The following is a 23,089-nucleotide window of genomic DNA, read 5'->3' on the forward strand; positions in this document are numbered from 1 at the left end:
AATTACATTGTCTTGGGCTCCTTTTCACATTCAAGGCTTCTCAGATTGACGATCAGGAAGGTGCACAGGCTGCAGTAACATTGGCACAATACTGACAGTGGTGACAATGAGCTGAGTTGAGCCATTATGCAAAAGTCTTGATTTACTGGTCTTTCTTAACTCCCATTCTCATAAATGGCTATGAACATTGGTTAGTGACCAAAAGAATGAGACCATGGATACAAACAGGAGGAAGAAAGTTTCTCCTCAGGTTGATAAGGCTTATCATTTGGGATATTGTCGCTCTTAGCAATCTATCAGCAACCTCAGAGCAAAAAACACTGGTCCTCTGTACTGATATATATGCCAGCCAGGATATTTTTGCTTTTGGTAAGAAGCCTCCCTTTGGAGGAACACTGGACAAGGATGACTAAGAGAAGACCCCAGGGCAGATATAGTGTCCACATATTATGAAGGGCCAAGCGTATGCAGGTTTTTATGCAAATCCAATTACTACACCAGGTGATTTTGATGATCAGCACACCTTCAACTAAACAGTACCGTATGATCAATGAAATGACCCAGTATAGTGGTTGGTTGGATGGAAAACCTGCATAGCTTTGGCACCCTATCAATAATCAAGTTTGTAAGTAAAAAATATGAACTGACAAAAAAGTATCTGGATTGCAAACAAATTATCAATTATAGTTTCTTGGTTTTGGTCACAGACTTGAGAATTTTGCTTTTAAAACCGGCCTCTTCTTTGTATCACAAAAGTTTTGATTGTGAATCAGTTCCCCTAGCTTTCAAAAAGCTAGCTAAAAGTTTTGTTTAAAAATCAGTCCGCCTTGGTTGCATGCCAAAAAGTTTTGTTTTCAAATTGAACTGGATGTAATGGGCAGGATCTATGCTAATGGATGAGAAAAGAGTTTCTATTGGTGGGTTTGATTTGGCTCCACAGCATGGCTAAACCCACAATAGCTTGTTAGCACAAGACGCCATGATACTGCGTTGCTGTGGCACAACCTGCAGGTGGAGGGCAAGAAAGATTTTCTACATAGGAAGCACTATCACAAACTCACAAAATGTCTATGTTTTACATCATTTACAGTTGCTTAAATCAGTCAAACCAAGAAACCACGAGGAGCTTTTATCAAGTAGCAAAAGTTGTTCATAAGGGGGGAAAATGCAAGAAATTGACTGAAAAATGCCAGAAAAAAATGGTTGTGAACTTCCATCTGTGGTCGGGAGGGGCAGAGTCAAGGGTAACATAACTTATGTGGCTGTTTATGTAGCTAACTGTATTCTTACTCTGTAACGTTAAAGTTATTTTTTCTTTGCTTTGTTGGAGTTTGTACCCCTGTAACTGAACAATACATGGCAATGCTAGCTAACGCAAGCTAACTACAAAGTTTTTTGCAGGGTGCAACCTTATTGCTAACCTTATTGTTCGTTATGGTTTTGTTGTTCTCTTTAGGCTGCCTTAATGCTTTATACAAGTCTGTATGGCCACTTTTGATTCAGCCAGACACCACTTTCCATACAGGAGAAGCCCTCGTGCTCCAGACCCATAAGCTTCTCATACTTTCTTCTGGCTTGTGCCTCATGTCTGCATCCATAACAGTAAACAGTACACAGAAACAATAAGCAAAAAAATGGAAGAAAAAAAAAGAAAAACCATGGTTTAAATATTGACTATTCTCCGAACCCCTACGCTTAACCCTACGCCTGCCTAACCCTTGCCTTATAAGCCTATTGCTGATATTGACCCTTGAGCTAATCTTACCCAAAATCTCACCTCTGTCTTATCCTAATTCAAACCCTAAATACCTTGTCACAACTGTGGTGAATTTGTGTACCTCTAGGTAACATATGGCCTTAATCAAGCTCTTGGATGGTTGCAGAGGGTCAGTCTTGGGAATTTGTTTAAGCTTAGAGGCAGTTATGCATCCAGCTCTTTGTCGATATCAAATCCTGGATGCACCCTGGCTTCGAGTTGCCTTCTCAACGGCCCGGACCTGAGAAGGGGTTAGCTCTTCTAGCTGGAAATCCGGGCATAGCTCTCTAAGCTGTTTGGGGGGTAGCTGCAGAGTCTCTGGTGTTCTGTATTCAAAAACAGTTTTGGGCAGCGAGTGGGAGCATATTTAAATTACATATACTTTTTTTCATTAAAATAAATATATACAAAAAAAACCTACTCCAAAATGGTATACAAAATAGTGTACATTCTCCTTTAAAATAAATTAAATTAAATTAAAACAAATTAACATAAGCCCAACATACCTGTATTAGAATAATGAAAAGGGGCGTCCGGGTAGCCTGGTGGTCTATTCCATTGCCTACCAACACAGGGATTGGCGGTTCAAATCCCCGTGTTACCTCCGGCTGTGTCAGACGTCCCTACAGACACAATCGGCGTGTCTGCGGGTGGGAAGCCGGATGTGGGTATGTGTCCTGGTTGCTGCACTAGCGCCTCCTCAGGTCGGTTGGGGCACCTGTTCAGGGGGGAGGAGGAACTCGGGGGAATAGCGTGATCCTCCCACACGCTACGTCCCCTGGCGAAACTCCTTACTGTCAGGTGAAGAGAAGCAGCGGGCGACTCCACATGTATCGGAGGAAACATGTGGTAGTCTGCAGCCCTCCCCAGATGGGCAGAGGGGTTGGAGCAGCGACCGGGATGGTTCGGAGAGTGGGGTAGTTGGCCAAGTACAATTGAGGAGAAAAGGGGGGGGGGCAGTAGTAAAGAGACGGTGATGAATACACAACACAATGTTCTCATGAACATCTCTACTGCATCTGTTAATCAATCACCAATAATACTACTCTCAGTACATGACAGGTGGATATCTTGTGAGCAGTGCACCCTCTCTCACACTATATAGAGCGTGGCAAGTTTCTCTCTTATTTTCTACAAGTTTAATGGCCAGAAATGAACAACAAAATGCATGAGAATTGTAGAACAAAACATGAACTAGTTACAGTTATCATCATTACCATTGATGGCAAGTAAGAAATACTATTTACGTAGCAGTTAACAAAAACCAAAATAACAAAACACAAGAATTCATACTTTCTCTCTTAAAGTCCACAAGCAGAAAGAGCATGAACTGGTGCATTACAGAACTTCCACCCACAACGGATGAGTCCATCACAATAAATGCTTCCTAACATTGTAACAGCTTTGAAATGTGACTACTTTGTAACGACTACTGAAGTGTACTTTCGGCCATTAAATAACACAGTTTCATGTAAAAAATTAATAAATAAATAAAAAACAATGAAGTTACTCTCACAATTAAACCCATTGATTTGGCCACTCTGTTCCTTCAAAATAAGACATCTGTATGCCTACTAGTGCAGATCAAAATAAAAGTATTTGCTCACAGTCTAGCACAACAACATCACACTGCTATAGTAAGATCTGCAGAAGTGTGTTTTAGAAATCGACAGATACTCTCATTTCCCTTTGAAGGATGGGGTAGGCTACAATTACACGTACATACACTACCGTTCAAAAGTTTGGGATCACCCAAACAATTTTGTGTTTTCCATGAAAAGTCACACTTATTCACCACCATATGTTGTGAAATGAATAGAAAATAGAGTCAAGACATTGACAAGGTTAGAAATAATGATTTGTATTTGAAATAAGATTTTTTTTACATCAAACTTTGCTTTCGTCAAAGAATCCTCCATTTGCAGCAATTACAGCATTGCAGACCTTTGGCATTCTAGCTGTTAATTTGTTGAGGTAATCTGGAGAAATTGCACCCCACGCTTCCAGAAGCAGCTCCCACAAGTTGGATTGGTTTGGATTGGCACTTCTTGCGTACCATACGGTCAAGCTGCTCCCACAACAGCTCAATGGGGTTCAGATCTGGTGACTGCGCTGGCCACTCCATTACCGATAGAATACCAGCTGCCTGCTTCTGCTCTAAATAGTTCTTGCACAATTTGGAGGTGTGTTTAGGGTCATTGTCCTGTTGTAGGATGAAATTGGCTCCAATCAAGCGCTGTCCACTGGGTATGGCATGGCGTTGCAAAATGGAGTGATAGCCTTCCTTATTCAGAATCCCTTTTACCCTGTACAAATCTCCCACCTTACCAGCACCAAAGCAACCCCAGACCATCACATTACCTCCACCATGCTTAACAGATGGCGTCAGGCATTCTTCCAGCATCTTTTCATTTGTTCTGCGTCTCACAAACGTTCTTCTTTGTGATCCAAACACCTCAAACTTGGATTCATCCGTCCACAACACTTTTTTCCAGTCTTCCTCTGTCCAATGTCTGTGTTCTTTTGCCCATCTTAATCTTTTTCTTTTATTGGTCTGTCTCAGATATGGCTTTTTCTTTGCCACTCTGCCCTGAAGCCCAGAATCCCGCAGCCGCCTCTTCACTGTAGATGTTGACACTGGTGTTTTGCGGGTACTATTTAATGAAGATGCCAGTTGGGGACCTGTGAGGCGTCTGTTTCTCAAACTAGAGACTCTAATGTACTTATCTTCTTGCTCAGTTGTGCAACGCGGCCTCCCACTTCTTTTTCTACTCTGGTTAGAGCCTGTTTGTGCTGTCCTCTGAAGGGAGTAGTACACACCGGTGTAGGAAATCTTCAATTTCTTAGCAATTTCTCGCATGGAATAGCCTTCATTTCTAAGAACAAGAATAGACTGTCGAGTTTCAGATGAAAGTTCTCTTTTTCTGGCCATTTTGAGCGTTTAATTGACCCCACAAATGTGATGCTCCAGAAACTCAATCTGCTCAAAGAAGTGCCCATCCAACCAATCCAACTTGTGGGAGCTGCTTCTGGAAGCGTGGGGTGCAATTTCTCCAGATTACCTCAACAAATTAACAGCTAGAATGCCAAAGGTCTGCAATGCTGTAATTGCTGCAAATGGAGGATTCTTTGACGAAAGCAAAGTTTGATGTAAAAAAAATCTTATTTCAAATACAAATCATTATTTCTAACCTTGTCAATGTCTTGACTCTATTTTCTATTCATTTCACAACATATGGTGATGAATAAGTGTGACTTTTCATGGAAAACACAAAATTGTTTGGGTGAGCCCAAACTTTTGAACGGTAGTGTATATCTTATACAAAAACAAAAGCAATGAGATGGCATCACCTACTGTCTCTTTTCCGTCGTGCAGGAGGCTGTATCTCGCATTTTAACACCAGATTCTGTGTAAAACAGAACTGCCCCTACATGAGAACACGATTCTGACAATCTCTTAATAAAATAGACATTTGTGGAAGTTGGGAGAAAACAGAGATGAACAACTTCTCTCTTTAACTACACCAACACGTGTCATTTATTTTCCTTTTCACAACCCCGCCTTAACAACATGGTGCTGCGTTACCATGGCTACATCTTGAGCCCTTAAAGTGAGTACGTCAACTTAATACAAAACAACAAGCTATGGTGAATTGTTTCCATAAGTCCACTACACACGTCCCTCCAGATCACCATAACAGGAAGAGTTAACATGGCGGGGGCCGGATGGCCTGGCTGGAATGGCTCTGCCGAACGGGAGCAGGGGCCAGGGCTCCCGCTAGAGCGGCCTTAGGGACCCTGCGGCAGCGTGGGGAGTAGGGTGGGGGGTGGAGGAGCTGTGGGGGCCTTGCTGAGGGGTGGGGGCCAGGTAGGAGGGCGCCCCCGCCTCAGAGGCTGGGCCAGTCCAACAGGTCAGTCCAAGTCCGGGTGATCCAGTTTGAAGCGATCCACGGAAATGCGCTCCGGCTTGCCACTGATGTACACGACAAAGTGCTTGTTCCTGGTCTCCAGGATGTGGAATGGGACATCGTAGGGAGGCTGCTGGGGTCCGCAGTGGGCAGAATGGATGCCAGAAACTTAGAGATGTTATAGGTAACTATAACATCTCTTCTATCAGATTTAAAGAGATGGGTAAAGATGTTATAGGTAATGTTATAGGTATAGGCCTCAATGGCACATGCTGTTATGTGCATCTCCCATCAAGCCAGCTGGCTGTGCATTGTATCATATACACACTCACTGAGAGACTAGGTGCACTGAGAGCAGGTTATGGGATAAAAATGGCTGTATTAGGCTACTCCCAAGTATTATTTTGCTTCCAAACATCTAAATAACAGAGCTTTTACACACCTGTAGATCGACAGGTGCGTCGGAGAAGATCCAGGAAGATAGAAACTCCTGCACACTGTCCTCTGTACTTGCAGTGAGGGATCTTTAATAACTAATACCAAAACTGAAATGTTATTAGTTGCTTGCAATAATCTGAAATTTTTGTTAAAGGTCCACACAGTAAAAAACCAAAAAAATAAAAAGAACAAAATATCCAATATGAAAAATCGGGGGCAGCACGGTGGTGCAGTGGTTAGCGCAGTTGCCTCACAGGAAGAAGGTCCAGGGTTCAAGCCCCGGGGTAGTCCAACCTTGGGGGTCGTCCCAGGTCCTCCTGTGTGGAGTTTGCATGTTCTCCCCGTGTCTGCATGGGTTTCCTCTGGGTGCTCCCGTTTCCTCCCACAGTCCAAAGACATATAGGTCAGGTGAATCGGCCATACTAAATTGTCCCTAGGTGTGAATGTGTGTGAGCCCTGTGATGGCCTGGCGGCCTGTCCAGGGTGTCTCCCTGCCTGCCGCCCAATGACTGCAGGGATAGGCTGCAGCATCCCCGCGACCCTGAGAGCAGGATAAGCGGTTTGGATAATGGATGGATGAAAAATCAGATCGGTGGTGAGAAATGGCCATTGACATGACAGACTTTTTCTTATTTTCAAACAACTGTTTATCTAATTGATAAATAATAACAATAATAATAATTTTATTTATGTAGCACTTTTCTAAAGCAATGCCACAAAGTGCTTCACAAAAAAATAAAACCAGACAAGGCAAAAACAAGAGTAAGACCAAACAAGTAAGAGCAAAGAGAAAAACAGCATAAATAAAAACAAATATCAAAGATTTGTAAAAGCTTTCATTAAAAGAAACGTACTGCAGACGGCGGAGGGAGCCCTTGCTGACACCAGAATAAAGTGCATTACAATAGTCAAGCCAAGAATAGATCAAAGCATGTACCACGTTTTGCAGATGTTGAATCTTTTATTTTTGAAATTTAGAGTAAAAAAAAAATATTTTCAAACTACAAATGATAAATGTGCAGTTGTCGTATTGACTTAAGTAAGTAAGGCTGTATAGGCTATATATAGTATGTATATGTCTGTGTGTGTGTGTGTATTTCTGTAGTGCCTCAACTGTCTTGTCTTGCACACATTATTTACAGACAGCTGCTGGCTGTCAGCCACACTTCAAGGTGTCTGTGCCACCAGCAAGCACGCCTGCGCACACATCACGCACCCACACGTACACACTCACAGATACACACCACCTCTGCACCCATCACTACCCTTGACATACACAACAACCAGCTTGTGTTCCTGTCCCCTACTCACACTACCCTCAGCCCCCACCTTATGCTGTCTCCTACACTATGCTATAGCCCGCCACCCCTCCAGCACCTTCCTGTTTGTGTGTGTGTGTGAGAGAGAGACAGAGTGTGAAAGAGCGAGCGAGAGAGAGAGAGTGTGAAAGAGCGAGAGAGAGAGAGAGAGAGAGAGAGAGAGAGAGAGAGAGAGAGAGAGAGAGAGAGAGAGAGAGAGAGAGAGAGAGAGAGAGAGAGAGAGAGAGAGAGAGGGTGTTGCCACAGTCATGTGCAAGGTGGGGATGTTTTTATATGGATGATTCGCTGTGCCTGGTTTCCACCAGACACAGCGAATTGCAATATGGATAAAGAGTTTAATTGTCATCGTTTGAGATCACAGAATCTATTGCCCCTTGGTTCTGCAGACTTCCCCACATGGCTCTTTTTGTCCATTCTAGGCATGCTGCTGTATGTCGTCTGTTCAACAGTGGTCTCCTTTTGGCCTCTCCGCCATAAAGCCCAGTTTTGTGAAGTGCTGTACTGATTGTATTTTAATCAAACTCTCCCAATTAGATAAGTTTTATTTGTCATTGTACATACATACAACGAAATTCATCTCTGCATTTAACCCATCCTACACACACACACACACACACACACACACACACACAAGCAGTGGGACTAGGAGCAGTGGGCAGCTGCAGTGCAGCTGGACCAACTCCAGTTCTTCTTTCCATTGCCTTGCGCAGGGGCACAGACAGGAGTATTAACCCTAACATGCATGTCTTTTTGATGGTGGGGGGAAACCGGAGCACCCGGAGGAAACCCACGCAGACACGGAGAGAACATGCAAACTCCACACAGGAAAGACCTGGGACGGCCTGGGGTTCAAACCCAGGCCATCCCTGTGAGGCAACAGTGCTAACCACTGGGCCATTGTGCTTCCCATCACATCCGAAGGATTCTTTGGCTGTATTCAAACATGCTTTGGGTTCTCCGTCCCTTTCCTTATCAAGGTCCTTCATGCCCATTTGCGAACAACTAGTAGGAAGAGACTTGGCAGTCCCATATATTTTCCTTTTCCTAATGATGGAGTCTACAGAGGTGAATTCAGCACTTTAAAGACATACTGGTGTCTTTGTATGTTTTAGCCCATTTGCTACCATTGCATATAACTTACTTAAGGCTGGGCGATATAGCTGGAATTTTATCACGATAAAATGTTTCATTTCAGTCGATATCGACAATTATTGATCATTCTAATGACCTATTTTGTTGACACCTATGTCCTATCCGACTTGAACCTAGTTTTTTGGTTAAAAGTGCTTTGGATAAAAGTGTTTGCTGAATGAAATTGTAACATTGTAACATGAATTAAAAACTGCCATACCGGCAAGCTGACCTGTCCTTTTTAATTAACAATTTCCTCACCACCTACACTGTTTCTGTTGGCGTGTCATGTGGCGATGGTGCAACCGAACAACACACCTGTTAAAATTATTGGCTGTTTTGCATGTGACTCGTAGCAAGCTCCACTATCAAGGGATATGATATGCTGTTTATGAACCAGGGAGGGAGCACGCTTGGGGATTGTCTGTTAAATGATTGGCTGTTTGCATGTCACTCGTAGCACCCTCCATTTTCAAGGGATATGATAGGCTGTCCAGGGAGTGAGCGCGCATATTTGTTACGTGCTTTCATTGCGGTTTGCATTTAATGCATTTAAGTGAAGCTATCGAACATCTATCGAAAAATGTTCTTATTGCTATAAGAAGTGTCTATTGCCGCTACATATCGCTATCATTTTATTGTCCAGGCCTACTTTACGTTACTGCCAACCATTTTCCAGAAAATAGCATAATACTGACAAAAATTAATGACATTAACTGTGGACTTCCGAGCTGTAAGAGTACACTGGTGTGCATTGGCTGCCGTTTCGCTTCTCAAAATTTAAAATTATATTTACTCTTTGGCATTCCTCATTGTTATTTCAATGTTAGGATTAGACTCGTTTATTTATTTGTTTATCTCATCTCGTCATCAGCCGGTTCTCCGGGGTCGGGTCGCGGTGGCAGCAAGCTAAGTGGGGCACTCCAGACATCCCTCTCCCCAGCAATCATTCATCTGTCTATCTATCTATCTATCTGTCTGTCTATCTGTCTATCTATCTATCTATCTATCTATCTATCTATCTATCTATCTATCTATCTATCTATCTATCTATCTATCTATCTATCTATCTATCTATCTATCTATCTATCTATCTATCCATCCATCCATCCATCCATCCATCCATCCATTACCCATCATCCAAACCGCTTATCCTGTTCTATGGGTCGCGGGGGTGCTGGAGCTTATCCCAGCAGTCATTGGGTGGCAGGCGGGTTCTGCTTGCTGAGTGTTGAGGATTGTTTTAAGACCTGCCTGTTTGGTTGTTTTTTTTTTGTGGACTCTACCAATTCATTCATCCTAGCGAGGATGATAACTGTAACTCTACCATTCTTCTAGACCTGTTTACTGCCTGAATAGTCATACGATTCTCCCCTCGGGTTCCTTTTTGGATTCCAGCCTCTGATTTACCAAGCTCTCTACCTGCATATCTTCACCGTATCATCTCGCCTGGATTGTTCTCTGTTTTACCAGGACTTTGATGTCTTGTATGGATTTGGATTTTACTCTACTCCCAGACCATTCACCAGGCTCTCTCTCGGGATTCTGACATGAATCGGATGAAGAATTCCCCTGCCGAACTCTGTGGCCTTCAGTTTTCATGGCTCAAAACTTCCCTCGCCCTACGGGAGCATTGCGACTTGGAGATGGTGCGTCGGGCTGCCAACTGCCATAGGGCTAGCACAGAAAATATAAATTCCGTGAGTCATTGAGCTGCAGCATTCCCTCATTTTTGGACGACCGTTTGTCTCCCAAACAAATACAGTAACGATTGCCCTGGTAGTAATATTTACTCCCTTAAAACTGTGGATGAAGTGGCAAGTTTTCCACCCCCTGCCACCTCACCTACTACATTGAAAGACTCTCATTTGCTTGTTCTCTCAAAAACAGAGCACTACAGATATATTATGCTATCCTGGATAAACACATTGTGTTTAAAAGAAACCTGACAGCAGCCAAATGACCTTATTGCTCTCAATCAAGCTACTCGAGGTTATGTATACCTTCAAAAGCCTCGCTCAGTGGGCTAAGGTGGGGGGCTTGCGATTAGCCATTGAACAAACCTCAAGTCAAAGATCCTCCCTACACCCAGTACCTCATCTTTTGAATGTCTGGCCCTTGGGCTGATTGGTCCTTACCCTCTGCAAATTTTTCTACTTTATTACCCTCCTAAAACTTCCTCTATGTGTACCTCAGAACTCTCAGAGGTCCTTATAGTTGTCTGTTCCATGTCACTGACTACACTCATGCTAGGTGATTTTAGCATCCATGTTGACTCCAACAGTTGTACATTTACTGCTGAGTTTCTGTCTCTCCTTGACTGTTTCAACATCACTCAGCAGATAAAATTTCCCACACACAGCAAAGGCCATGTTCTAGATCTTGTCTGCTTGACAGGTTTTGCCCGCTCAATCTGTATGGACTGGATCTTACCATCTCTGACCATCTTGCTACCTTGTGTAATGTGGCTGTTCCCCTAACAAAGTTTTGTCAAAAGAAGACCATTACACATGTGAATATTAAATCAGTAAGCTCAGCTGTTCAAGGAAATGTACTTCAAACGCAAAATAATCTAGATCCTCTTACCTTCTCAACCAAGGAGTTGGTGTCTCACTATGACGCACACTCCTCCAGCCTCGACTCTGTTGCCCCTCTGAAAAGTTGGACTGTGTTTCTCTGTCTGCTCCTTGGTTTACCCCTGTGCTACACTCAGTGAAGTCTGCTGGCGGAGAGGGGTTTTAAAAAGCTGGTCTTCCTGTCCACTTGGAGGCCTACAGAGAGAATGTCAAGGACTACACGAATGCCCTTTCCCAGGCCAAATCAGTTTACTGTACTAACCTCATCAATAACAGCAAGGGAAATCCTAGATCCCTCTTTCCCACTATCTAAGGCTATGTTGGCCCCTGGACCAGTCAAAAATCAAATCCATCTACCAGCAACTCCAATTATACCCCACTATGCCCCAAGCTCAGGTTGTGATTAGCACTGCCCTTTCAACCCTCCTGCCAAACTGTAATTCTTCCATTTTCTCTCCTGTTGATGCAGTCCACATTGAAGAGCTGATCACCAGATCTAAAGCCACCACCTGCTCACTGGATCCAATGTTATCTTCCTTGGTCAAGGCTTGCCTACCTTCTCTGTGCCCTTTTGTGTTGAGCATTGTGAACTCTTCTCTGCTGGCTGGTGTGGTTCCCCCCTCACATAAACTGGTTGCAGTCACTCCCACCCTCAAGAAGCATGAACTGGACCTGGATTCCCCAGACAACTATAGGCCCATTTCCAACCTCTCGTTTCTTGCTAAAATTCTGGAGCGGGTTGTTACTACTCAATTACAGTGTCACATGACTAACAATGACCTGTACGAACCTCTCCAGGTTTCTGGGCCAAGTATAGCACAGAGACGGCCCTTGTCAAAGTCATTAACGACCTCCTCATTGCCGCTATTTCCTGCCAGTTTAACATCCTCATCCTCCTGGACCTCTCTACTGCCTTTGACACCGTCTGTCACACCATTCTTATTGACTGCGGGGAAACAGTTCTGGGCATCACTGGAACAGCACTGGACTGGTTCAGATCCTACCTGACTGACTGGCAGCAGTACGTGTCACTTGGGGACTCAAAATCCCCCCTGGCCCCTGTAAAACAAGGTGTCCCTCAAGGTTCAGTGCTTGGTCCCCTGCTGGTCATCATATACACTACCGTTCAAAAGTTTGGGATCACCCAAACAATTTCGTGTTTTCCATGAAAAGTCACACTTATTCACCACCATATGTTGTGAAATGAATAGAAAATAGAGTCAAGACATTGACAAGGTTAGAAATAATGATTTGTATTTGAAATAAGATTTTTTTTACATCAAACTTTGCTTTCGTCAAAGAATCCTCCATTTGCAGCAATTACAGCATTGCAGACCTTTGGCATTCTAGCTGTTAATTTGTTGAGGTAATCTGGAGAAATTGCACCCCACGCTTCCAGAAGCAGCTCCCACAAGTTGGATTGGTTGGATGGGCACTTCTTTGAGCAGATTGAGTTTCTGGAGCATCACATTTGTGGGGTCAATTAAACGCTCAAAATGGCCAGAAAAAGAGAACTTTCATCTGAAACTCGACAGTCTATTCTTATTCTTAGAAATGAAGGCTATTCCATGCGAGAAATTGCTAAGAAATTGAAGATTTCCTACACCGGTGTGTACTACTCCCTTCAGAGGACAGCACAAACAGGCTCTAACAGGTACTATTTAATGAAGATGCCAGTTGGGGACCTGTGAGGCGTCTGTTTCTCAAACTAGAGACTCTAATGTACTTATCTTCTTGCTCAGTTGTGCAACGCGGCCTCCCACTTCTTTTTCTACTCTGGTTAGAGCCTGTTTGTGCTGTCCTCTGAAGGGAGTAGTACACACCGGTGTAGGAAATCTTCAATTTCTTAGCAATTTCTCGCATGGAATAGCCTTCATTTCTAAGAACAAGAATAGACTGTCGAGTTTCAGATGAAAGTTCTCTTTTTCTGGCCATTTTGAGCGTTTAATTGACCCCACAAATGTGATGCTCCAGAAACTCAATCTGCTCAAAGAAGTGCCCATCCAACCAATCCAACTTGTGGGAGCTGCTTCTGGAAGCGTGGGGTGCAATTTCTCCAGATTACCTCAACAAATTAACAGCTAGAATGCCAAAGGTCTGCAATGCTGTAATTGCTGCAAATGGAGGATTCTTTGACGAAAGCAAAGTTTGATGTAAAAAAAATCTTATTTCAAATACAAATCATTATTTCTAACCTTGTCAATGTCTTGACTCTATTTTCTATTCATTTCACAACATATGGTGGTGAATAAGTGTGACTTTTCATGGAAAACACAAAATTGTTTGGGTGATCCCAAACTTTTGAACGGTAGTGTACATACTACACCTGGGCCACATCATCCAAAACCATGATCTTAACTTCCACTGCTATGCTGAAGACAAATAGATTTACATCTACTCCAAGCATACCTTACAACTCCCTCCCCCATCTCTGATCAGTTGTCTTTAAGACATCAAAAACTGGATGACTTCAACCTTACACAAGCTCAACAGCAATAAAACTGAGGTGATGTTGGTGGCCCCGAAGGCTCTATTCTAGCAGTAGAACGACTGGGATTTCACTCCTACCTAAAACAACCATGGGTGGTCAAATTGACGGCCAGTTTTTAAACCTTATATTCTGTCAAGGTAAATACCCATTTGAGATATTAATGCATTGTATATGTTAGTATGTCTGTTAGGAAACGACACACCAAAATTAACATTTTAACAACTATAATACTACTTTTAAACAATTTAAACTTCAGAGAGACATGGTCAAACTTGAATTGCAAATTGAAAAATTGAAAATATTACTTGAAAAACAAAACAGAAAACACATATTGCAAATCTAACAAATCATCAACTTCTTAAAATAATGGCCTCCGTCATATTTTCAAGTTTTTCAAAAAACAATAAACTGAATAGGCCATTATTTTAGGAAGGTGATGAAATGTAACCAGGCCTATAAAATGTGAAATTTAAAAAAAGAACTGAAAAATAAATATTGAAACAGTCCCAAACAATTGATGCCCATGTATGCCCGTGCATGTGACACGTGTAGTAGCACACCGGAAAATAGGGCTCCCTGAAAGCCACTGTGCAATTTGAACCCTGGTGTGGCTAGCTGCATAGTTAGCTACGTTAGCCAGCTGGCAAGAAAACGAAGTGTGCAAATTAAAAATGTCAGGCGTTTTCTCACTCCCTACCCATCCAAACCCAGACTCCTCTACATCAGATGCCGACGATGTCGAGACCAACTCGACAAGTTCTCAAGTGATATTTGAGTCATCCCAGCCCGACTCAGTTGAATAAAGTTAAATTTAAAAAAATACAAGAAGACTGGACATTTAAGTATTTATGGTAATATGATTGCAATATATTGACCATTGCACATATTGTGTATGTAAAGAATACATTGTGCAGACTATGGAAGACAGAGCAAACAAAGGCAGGCAATACAGAGGGGAAAGAAAAGGCAGTGTGGAGGCATCCCTTTAACAATGTAATACATGACATCACTATATTTTGGCTCCTGAAATTTTGATCTGGCTGCTAATTGCTTTGGGGTTAGCCTATGTTCTTTTTTTTCTTTTTTTTCCTGGAGCTCTGACGCACCAAACCCTGGAAACATACCACCCCCCTACACTGCACCACCACTGGCTCCCTGTTAAATTCTGCATCGCCTGTAAGATCCTGCCCCTCACCTACAAGGCCCTCCATGGCCTTGCTCCCTCATATCTCTCCAACCTCCTCCACATACACGTCCTTTCCCGTAGCCTCCGTTTCACTGACACTGGACTCCTCATCATTCCAAAAACTAGACTCTGTACCACGGGGGACCGGGCTTTCAGTGTTGCAGCCTCCAAGCTCTGGAACTCTCTCCCCACAGCAACCCACAACCCAGACCCCATCACCACCTTCAAAAACAGACTCAAAACTGACTTGACGGAACATTTTGAGCAACTTTTCAACACAGAATGTGACATGTTGCATCAACAGTTATACTGTGTGGTCACAAAATATAGTCAGGAATGTTAAGAATAAAACCTCAATTTTATTTTATTTTATTTTAAAATTTTTTAGTGTGTAGCTCCGTTTTGCAGTGGAGCGAGTCTTCCTTTTGTTTCATTTCACGTATGCAGCATTCTTAATATTGTCCTCACAGCCAGCCAGAGCTTTATTCAAGAACACTTGACAGGTTGCAGAGTGTTAAAATCTAATGAGAGGGTTGAACAGTAATCTCCAATGTGTCCCCCAGCCTCTCCTCCGGCAGTCTGGTGATGACGGGTGGATGATTGAGGCGGATTATGTAGAAAATGGAGCCACTCAGGTAAAGTCCCCTTCAATCTTTTGTTCTCTGCCTTGAATGGCCCTCTGTCTTGTCATCTGATAAAAACAATTATCCGTTTTCTCAGTCAGATCACAGTCCCTCTAGATGGCAGGGAAAGGGGCTTATGCCTGTGAAGACTACGAAAAAAAGCAGAATGAAGGAACAAGGAAATATTCCATTTGGAGGAAAATGTGAGAGACCACTACATGGAAAGTGTTTACTGAAATGCAGGTACACAAAATGCTCACACACACACACTGGGGCTGTCAAGATATCGAACCGGTGAGGCCTTAGATACCTCCCATGCCTGCTTCTGAAACAGGACCTAGCAATCAGCCTCAGGCTATTCTCGGTCTGTGTGTGCTTTTTCTTTTTGTGTGTATTTGTGTGAGTAAGTGAGAGTGTGTAGACGGGGTGGGTGCTCGAGTTTTTCTTATCGGTGTGTCTATGTGCTTACCTGCATTTTACCAATTATATTTGTGCGTCTCTGTGTATATGCTGTGTGTTGATGCCTTGCAAAAGCACAGACATGTCTCCCAAGTCGAGAGTTTTTTTGCATTTTTGCTTGTCACCCTCCCCCTGCAGTTACGGCTCAGGTGTGCTAGAGGGAGCCCACCTCCAGTTCAGCTCAGTGCAGACAGAGTGGCCAAGCAACCGCCCAGAAACTCAGCGTCCTTCTCTTGTCTCTTCAATAAGCCCCCCCCCTCCCGCCCCCTAAATCCCCTTAACCTGCGTCCCTCAGCCTCAGGCAGCCAGCAGGACCACTGGGCCAAGGCCAGTGCACCCCTACAGCCATGGAGATGGGCTGCAATCCCCCAGGGGAGCAGGGAGAGACCTGCAAGGGCCTGAACCACGGTCAGGCATGGATGGAGGGTGGAGGGTGGGGGGGGGGATGCTGAGTGCAATCTGACCCTGTCAGTCACTAACACAAATAGACAGACGGACAGAGAGAGGAAGGGAGATGGAAGCAGGGATGGAGAGAAGGCAGGGGGACCAGAGGGAAGAACGAGTGGGAGAGAGGGAAACAGAAGATGGGAGCTCCTACCTTTGTTAAATACATATATCTTTAAATATAATGGGGGGGGGGGACATTCTGGCCAGGATTTACTTTGACTCGGCACAAAACCTTGCCAGTTTTCTGATGTGTATAAACCCAAGGTCTTAAGCCAGGCTGCGGCACAGGCGCTGAAAACTCATTCTCTGAATTCTGTTCTTTAAATGGGGAGAAATATTGATCTGGCTCAGCTGGCCCCGGTGCTCTGCACTGTGTGTGTGTGTGTGTGTGTGTGTGTGTGTTTGTGTGTGTGTGTGTGTGTGTGTGTAAGTGCACGTGTGTGTATACGCATGTAAGTGTGTGTGTGTGTGTGTGTGTGTGTGTGTGTGAGGCTTTGTCTTTTAGTACCTAATCAGGGAGGTGGGGGTGTTACCATGGATACTGCCTCACCCCCCACTGGCCCACACACCCCGACAACACGGCCTTACCCAGGCTGTATGTGTAAGCTACATGCAGACACACACATGCATAGGTACACATATTTTTAGGGTTCCCGGTCCAAAAAAAAAAAAATGCAAGCAATTTCTAAAGGCTGTTTTGAGAAGTGTCACCCCACTGGCCCTGCAGACAAGATTAAAACCCGACCCCAAGGCTACATGCATGCAGGCACACACACACACACACACACACACACACACACACACACACACACACACACACACACACACACACATACACACACACACACACACTTAGATCTGAGGGAGCAGACAATCATGAAGAAAAAGTCCAGTGAACACTAATGTGCAACACAGACTCATTCCTCATCATTTCCTTTCAATTTACCCTCTTTGTCTCTCCCACCCCTAACACACTCCTCTCTCTTTCTCTCTCCCTCACTCTCGCTCTATCGCTCTCTTGCTCTCTCTCTTTCTCTCTCCCTCACTCTCTCTCTGTCTCTCTTGCTCTATCGCTCTCTCTCTCCCTCTCTCCCTCACTCTGTCTCTCTCTCTCCCTCACTGTCTCTTGCTATCGCTCACCCTCTCCCTCTCTCTCTCCCTCACTCTCGCTCACCCTCTCTCTCTCTCTCTCCCTCACTCTCTCTCTCTCTCGCCCTCTCTGTCCCTCACTCCCTCTCCCTCTCTCTCTCCCTCACTCTCTCTCCCTCCCTCACTCTCTCTCTCTCTCGCTATCACTCGCCCTCTCTCTCTCTCACTCTCTCTCCCTCACTCTCGCTCTCTCTCTCGCACGCACACACACACACGCAGAAAACACACTTTCATGCTTATCCTCAAAATGTGTATTTTACTCTCACATGTGCTTTCACTCAAATGAGCAATTATATCATTGAATTTTATCTCCTGATCTCTCGATGTTGGGATGCTCAGATGTGTGCACGCACACCAATAACAGAGAACCACACACACACACACACACACACACGCACACACACACACACACACACACACACACACACACACACACACACACACACACACACACACACACACACACACACACACACACACAGGGCCAGGCCTACACACACCTGTCTTGTGGGAATGAGACATGAGAGGAGAAGATCAGGGTGGTTTACTGCGGGGTAACTGATATAAATATCCCCCATTACCATGGTGACAGGGGTCTCTTCTCTCCTTTAGCAAAATAGCATCATTAGAGGAGACACATAGACAATGCCCTCGGACATACACACTTACAGATACACACTGACACAAATGCAAGATACATGCAGCGCGCACACACGCGGAGAGAAATGCACTCACGTGTGAACACACAAGGACGCGCAGAGAACGCACAGACACACAAACACGTGTAAAATGCACAGATTAGAGAGAAGACACACACTCCTAGAAGTGAACAGATTCATATACACTTACAGGCTCCGAGCAGTACCAGCGCACACCATACAGTAGATGTAGACACGCACACTTGATCCACAGATGCACACACATTTAGGTACGTACCTCGATGCCATCACACCACGCACATCACAAGCAGACACAAGGAGAGAACCCATACCTAGCACGTACACAAACTAACACACATATAAACACAAATGCACATACATAGGCAAGCAGAGATGCACATATGCACATATATGGCAGCATGCTGCTCTTCCTCCTCGGTGATGATGAAGCTGATGATAATGATAGATGGCAGAGGGTTTCATAGGGTCGTTATTAGGCAGGAAGCCATAGCGCTAGCCAACACAGAGCAGATCAATACGCCCAGGGTCAGTTACAATATTTAGGTCACATGACTCCGGGCCTAAAATAAATCACAATGTGAAATACTGTTGGGGTTGATGCCAGGATGGGCCTAAAGCTGAAATGAAAATGATGAAGAGGGGGATGGGAACTGAAAGACAGAGACGGAGAGACGGTTAAAAGAAAGAAAGGATGGCCGAGAGTTTGCAGGACAAACCCAGCGCTTCCATCACATATTGTGAAATTTGGTAGTTATCGAACAAACCTGTTGGTCAGAGGAGCACATTTTAAGAGCGTAATATATTCAAATACACAATATAGGGTTTGAATTGTATTTTAACACAATCGTGCCATATTCCCGAAATGTGTTACCATCCATGACGATGCCATCATGGATCATTTTGGGAATACTTAGCGTGCTTAGAAAGAGCTTTTTTTTTTTTTTGCTCTATAATATATTTCAAATAAATTGTGACAGAGAATTGTGAAATAATTATCAACCATAGTGAGATGAGAGGTGCATATTATGTTACTCACAGAGTAGTGAAAACAATAACGCTAAAGAAAAAAACACACACTATCCTCTCAGTAAAACTTGTAGAAAAAAAAGAATTTCCTGTGCACCTAGGACCAAAAAAACGAGACCGTTTCTGAAAATACGCCACTTTAGTTTCGTGAAATGTGTTTTGTTTTATTTATATATATATAATATGATATAATGGAGAGCTAGCTGATCTTATCCGATTGTACATTGCGAACCCAAAAGACACTCTCCTGCCTTGTTTCGTACTTAAACCTCATTTCGTTTACATCATATCGCAGTTATTAATGCTTTCGATGAGGAGACGTGACACTCCGCTGAATAATGCCGCCTCTATCAAAGCCGACGGCACACAGATGCAGAGGGAAGACGAACGAGCAACGAAAGAGAGCAATTGCATTTCCTCTTTATAATAAAGCTTTTAAACTTTTAGCTGATTCAAAACGCTCCCATCCTCTTCCTCCCTGGGCTGCAGCGAGAGGGGGGTGAGGAGAAATTGATAGATGGGCGCAGCGATGCCGAGTCCTGGATAAAAGGCAAAGAGGTATTCAAGAAGAGCTGTTGTGCAGGATTTAACAGTTTACAATTTTTTTATTTATTATTTTTGCAGACGCCGTGCCACTGCCCCACTCGCTGTTGACTGAATGAAGTGAGTGCTTCCTCTAAATCAGATCAGTTTCTTTTTAGCATGCAGCCCGATGGCGCCAAACAATAATACGTTACATTACAATAGCCCGTCCTGACACCGGTGTGTGTGTGTGCGCGCGCGTGTGTGTAATTAATTGGGGATTTCTGGGCCTATTCACGTAGCGCCGACCTCTGACCTCCTTACCGTGTAGCAGCTCCACCCCCTCTGGCCTTGAGTCTCTCAATCTCACACTGTGTTAAAGGAAATTAGTCACACACTTAACCACGCACACACCCTGCCCCTTGTTAAGTAACTCCTGAAGTGTGTCAAAGAGGTTTCATGGTCGCCTCGAACGGGTCCTCGTTTCCCTCGGAAGAGCGAGCCGCGCACTCGGGTCCGCCACACAAGCCCTCGTAGGAGGCTGGAGGGGCGACACTCGACTTCAGCTCGCAACCCTTCAAAACAAAGGGATGCCGGCCCGCATGCGATCCCCCGGTGTGCACGTTGACAATGGTGAACTGTGGGGGTTCTCATTTTCCATTTCTTGTTGTTTCAGCAGATTGGTCATCGGCTGATGAGCGCTGGAGCTGAAAATCTTCCATTTAGCCCCGCGTTTCTTTAATGGGCGATTTTTTTAATAACTTTTCTTAAATCATCTTGTGACCCTCTTTGGAGTGCCAAAGCCCAGACTGGAAACCATGATGTTAGATTGGCAAACAAACACACTAAGAGCAACATTACTGTCACTGGGCGGCACGGTGGCGCAGTGGTTAGCGCGGTCGCCTCAGAGCAAGAAGGTCCTGGGTTCGAGCCCCGGGGTAGTACAACCTTGGGGGTCGTCCTCTGTGCGGAGTTTGCATGTTCTCCCCGTGTCTGTGTGGGTTTCCTCCGGGGGCTCCGGTTTCCTCCCACAGTCCAAAGACATGTAGGTCAGGTGAATCGGCCGTACTACATTGTCCCTAAGTGTGAATATATGTGTGTGGGGGGGCTGTGATGGCTTGGCGGCCTGTCCAGGGTGTCTTCCTGTGTGCTACCCAATGACTGCTGGGATAGGCTCCAGCATCCCCCGCAACCCAACCCCAGTTGGGAGAAGCGGCTTGGATAATGGCTGGATGGACGGTGGTTGAATATCTTTCCTGCTTGGCACACAGACCCTGAGGAACTGCCCGCTAATATTGGCCGCCGTGTGATTTGTATAGTGAAGTCACTCAAATGCGCTGCGATCTACAATTCCTCTCTTTTTTCCAGTGATCCCCCATCTTACTTAAAATCGGGAGAATCCTCAAATGCCAATACTGACTATTAATTCCCGGCATGGCAGATGTGAAGTGTGTTGCCGATCGGTGCCTATGAAGGTAAGCATGAGCCAAAGTTTATAGCTAATGATAACAGATTTCCATGATAATATTTACTGGGGTTTGTTAGAAATATATCTCCTGCAAACTTCTTTTTTTCTCCTTTTTCTGTACAAAACAGAAAAAAAACTAGCAAAACCGAAAGAAAGAAAAAACATTCAAAGACCAAAAAAAATCATATCACTAATGTGTATAAAATGTATAACCTCAAATAAATAAATACAAAACCCGGAGCCGTACATGGCACAGTATCAACAAGAGCAATATTAATTATGTCTGTGTGGACGACTGAGCTCAGCTGTGAGCCAAAAATATGTACTAGTGTGTGTGTGTGTGTATTACCTATCACACACACACACACACGCACACAATATCTTGACGATTCTGTCTGCCAATTATTGATTGTCCACAGATAAGTTGCTAAAAGTCTCACAGCAAATGTCGGTGAGCCGGACGCGCTATAGATAATGACGCATAATGAGCTAATGACATACTGAAATATTTAGTAGAGTCTCAATAAGGTCGCACTATTAAGGGTTAGAAAGGTCATTAGAGGACTGTCTGAGGGATGGCCCTTCGATTAGTAACACCCAAGGCCCTCTTCTTTGTTGGCCCCCAGAGCTACGGATAGAGCATTGCATCTGCTGCACTCACACACACACACACACACACACACACACACAGGTACACATGCCAGCATGCATTAACACACACAAACACACACGCATACACTCTCTCAAATACACCAGCGCGTGCACAAACACGCACACAGGCATGCAAATGCATGGATAGAGATACATATGCACACACACAATTGCACATACAAGCCGCAGATACACTAACACAGACACACATACGCACTCAAATACACACCCGTGGTTGAAACACGCAAAGAGAAGAGATAAAAAAGCGTGCCTGTTAGTATTAGGAGTTGGACCATTGATCGGTCAGCTTTTAAGGGAGTGACCTTTCGGAGAGGGCTCTACTGGCCTTGATAAATCTGATCTGCAGCCATCTGTGTCTGGGAGGGGAGTAGCCTTGCTCGGATGGGACCCCAGAGAGGAGAGGAGAGGAGAGAAGAGGAGAGGAGGGCAAAAAAACGCAAGGAAAAAGTGGGGAGAGAGGGTTAGATGGATAGTTGGGGGGGGGGGACAAATGAGGAGATGAGAGGAGAGAAAATGGGGGGGGAGAGAAGAGGAGAGGGTGGCTTTGGTTTAATTAGACTTTCATTGAGTTATTCTGCTGTGATTGCCAGCTGTATTTGTCCCAAGTTAGATCTGTACCGGTCTGCCTGGCAGCTCCAGACTTTCCGCTGGCTTCGTACAAAGCCATCTAATACGCTGTCCGTACACACCGCTTAATTGCCCAGTGGCTATTGACAACGGCGTTAAAGAGCTCGGATTTTTCTAGAACAAGCTGATGGAGATCGGGTTGTCTAAGTCACCGCTTTCTTACGCTTAAACCGCAGACAGTTTGATTCAATCTGTATTCAATCTGATTAAACAAGAGGGAGGGACTCTGCATCACGACAGAACCACCCCCTTACATCTCGTCTTATTCAGCCTTTTTATGAAATGTATGCAGAATTTGAATCCTCTGTATCCTTTCCGGTCGTTTTGGCGGCTCCCGCAGCAGCCGTAGAAGTTGTCAAGAAGTTTCCTGCGTTGTGACCAGCTGGGACGCCGAGGACTGAAATATGTGGCCGTTTCATTTGCGTCCTTCGCTCGCTCGCCGTCCCCTCTCGTGTGTACTGTACACGGGCCTTCCCCCGGTGCAGCTTTACCTCTTAATTCGCTGAATGAGCCATTCAGTTTGTTGAATGACTCAGTTGGTCATTCAGTGACCATCTGCTGGGGGCTTTTTTTTTTTTATCATTTCCAACCAGTGTTTGGGAGACCAGCTG

Source organism: Lampris incognitus, chromosome 4 (assembly GCF_029633865.1).
Source record: "Lampris incognitus isolate fLamInc1 chromosome 4, fLamInc1.hap2, whole genome shotgun sequence".
Lineage (NCBI taxonomy): Eukaryota > Metazoa > Chordata > Actinopteri > Lampriformes > Lampridae > Lampris > Lampris incognitus.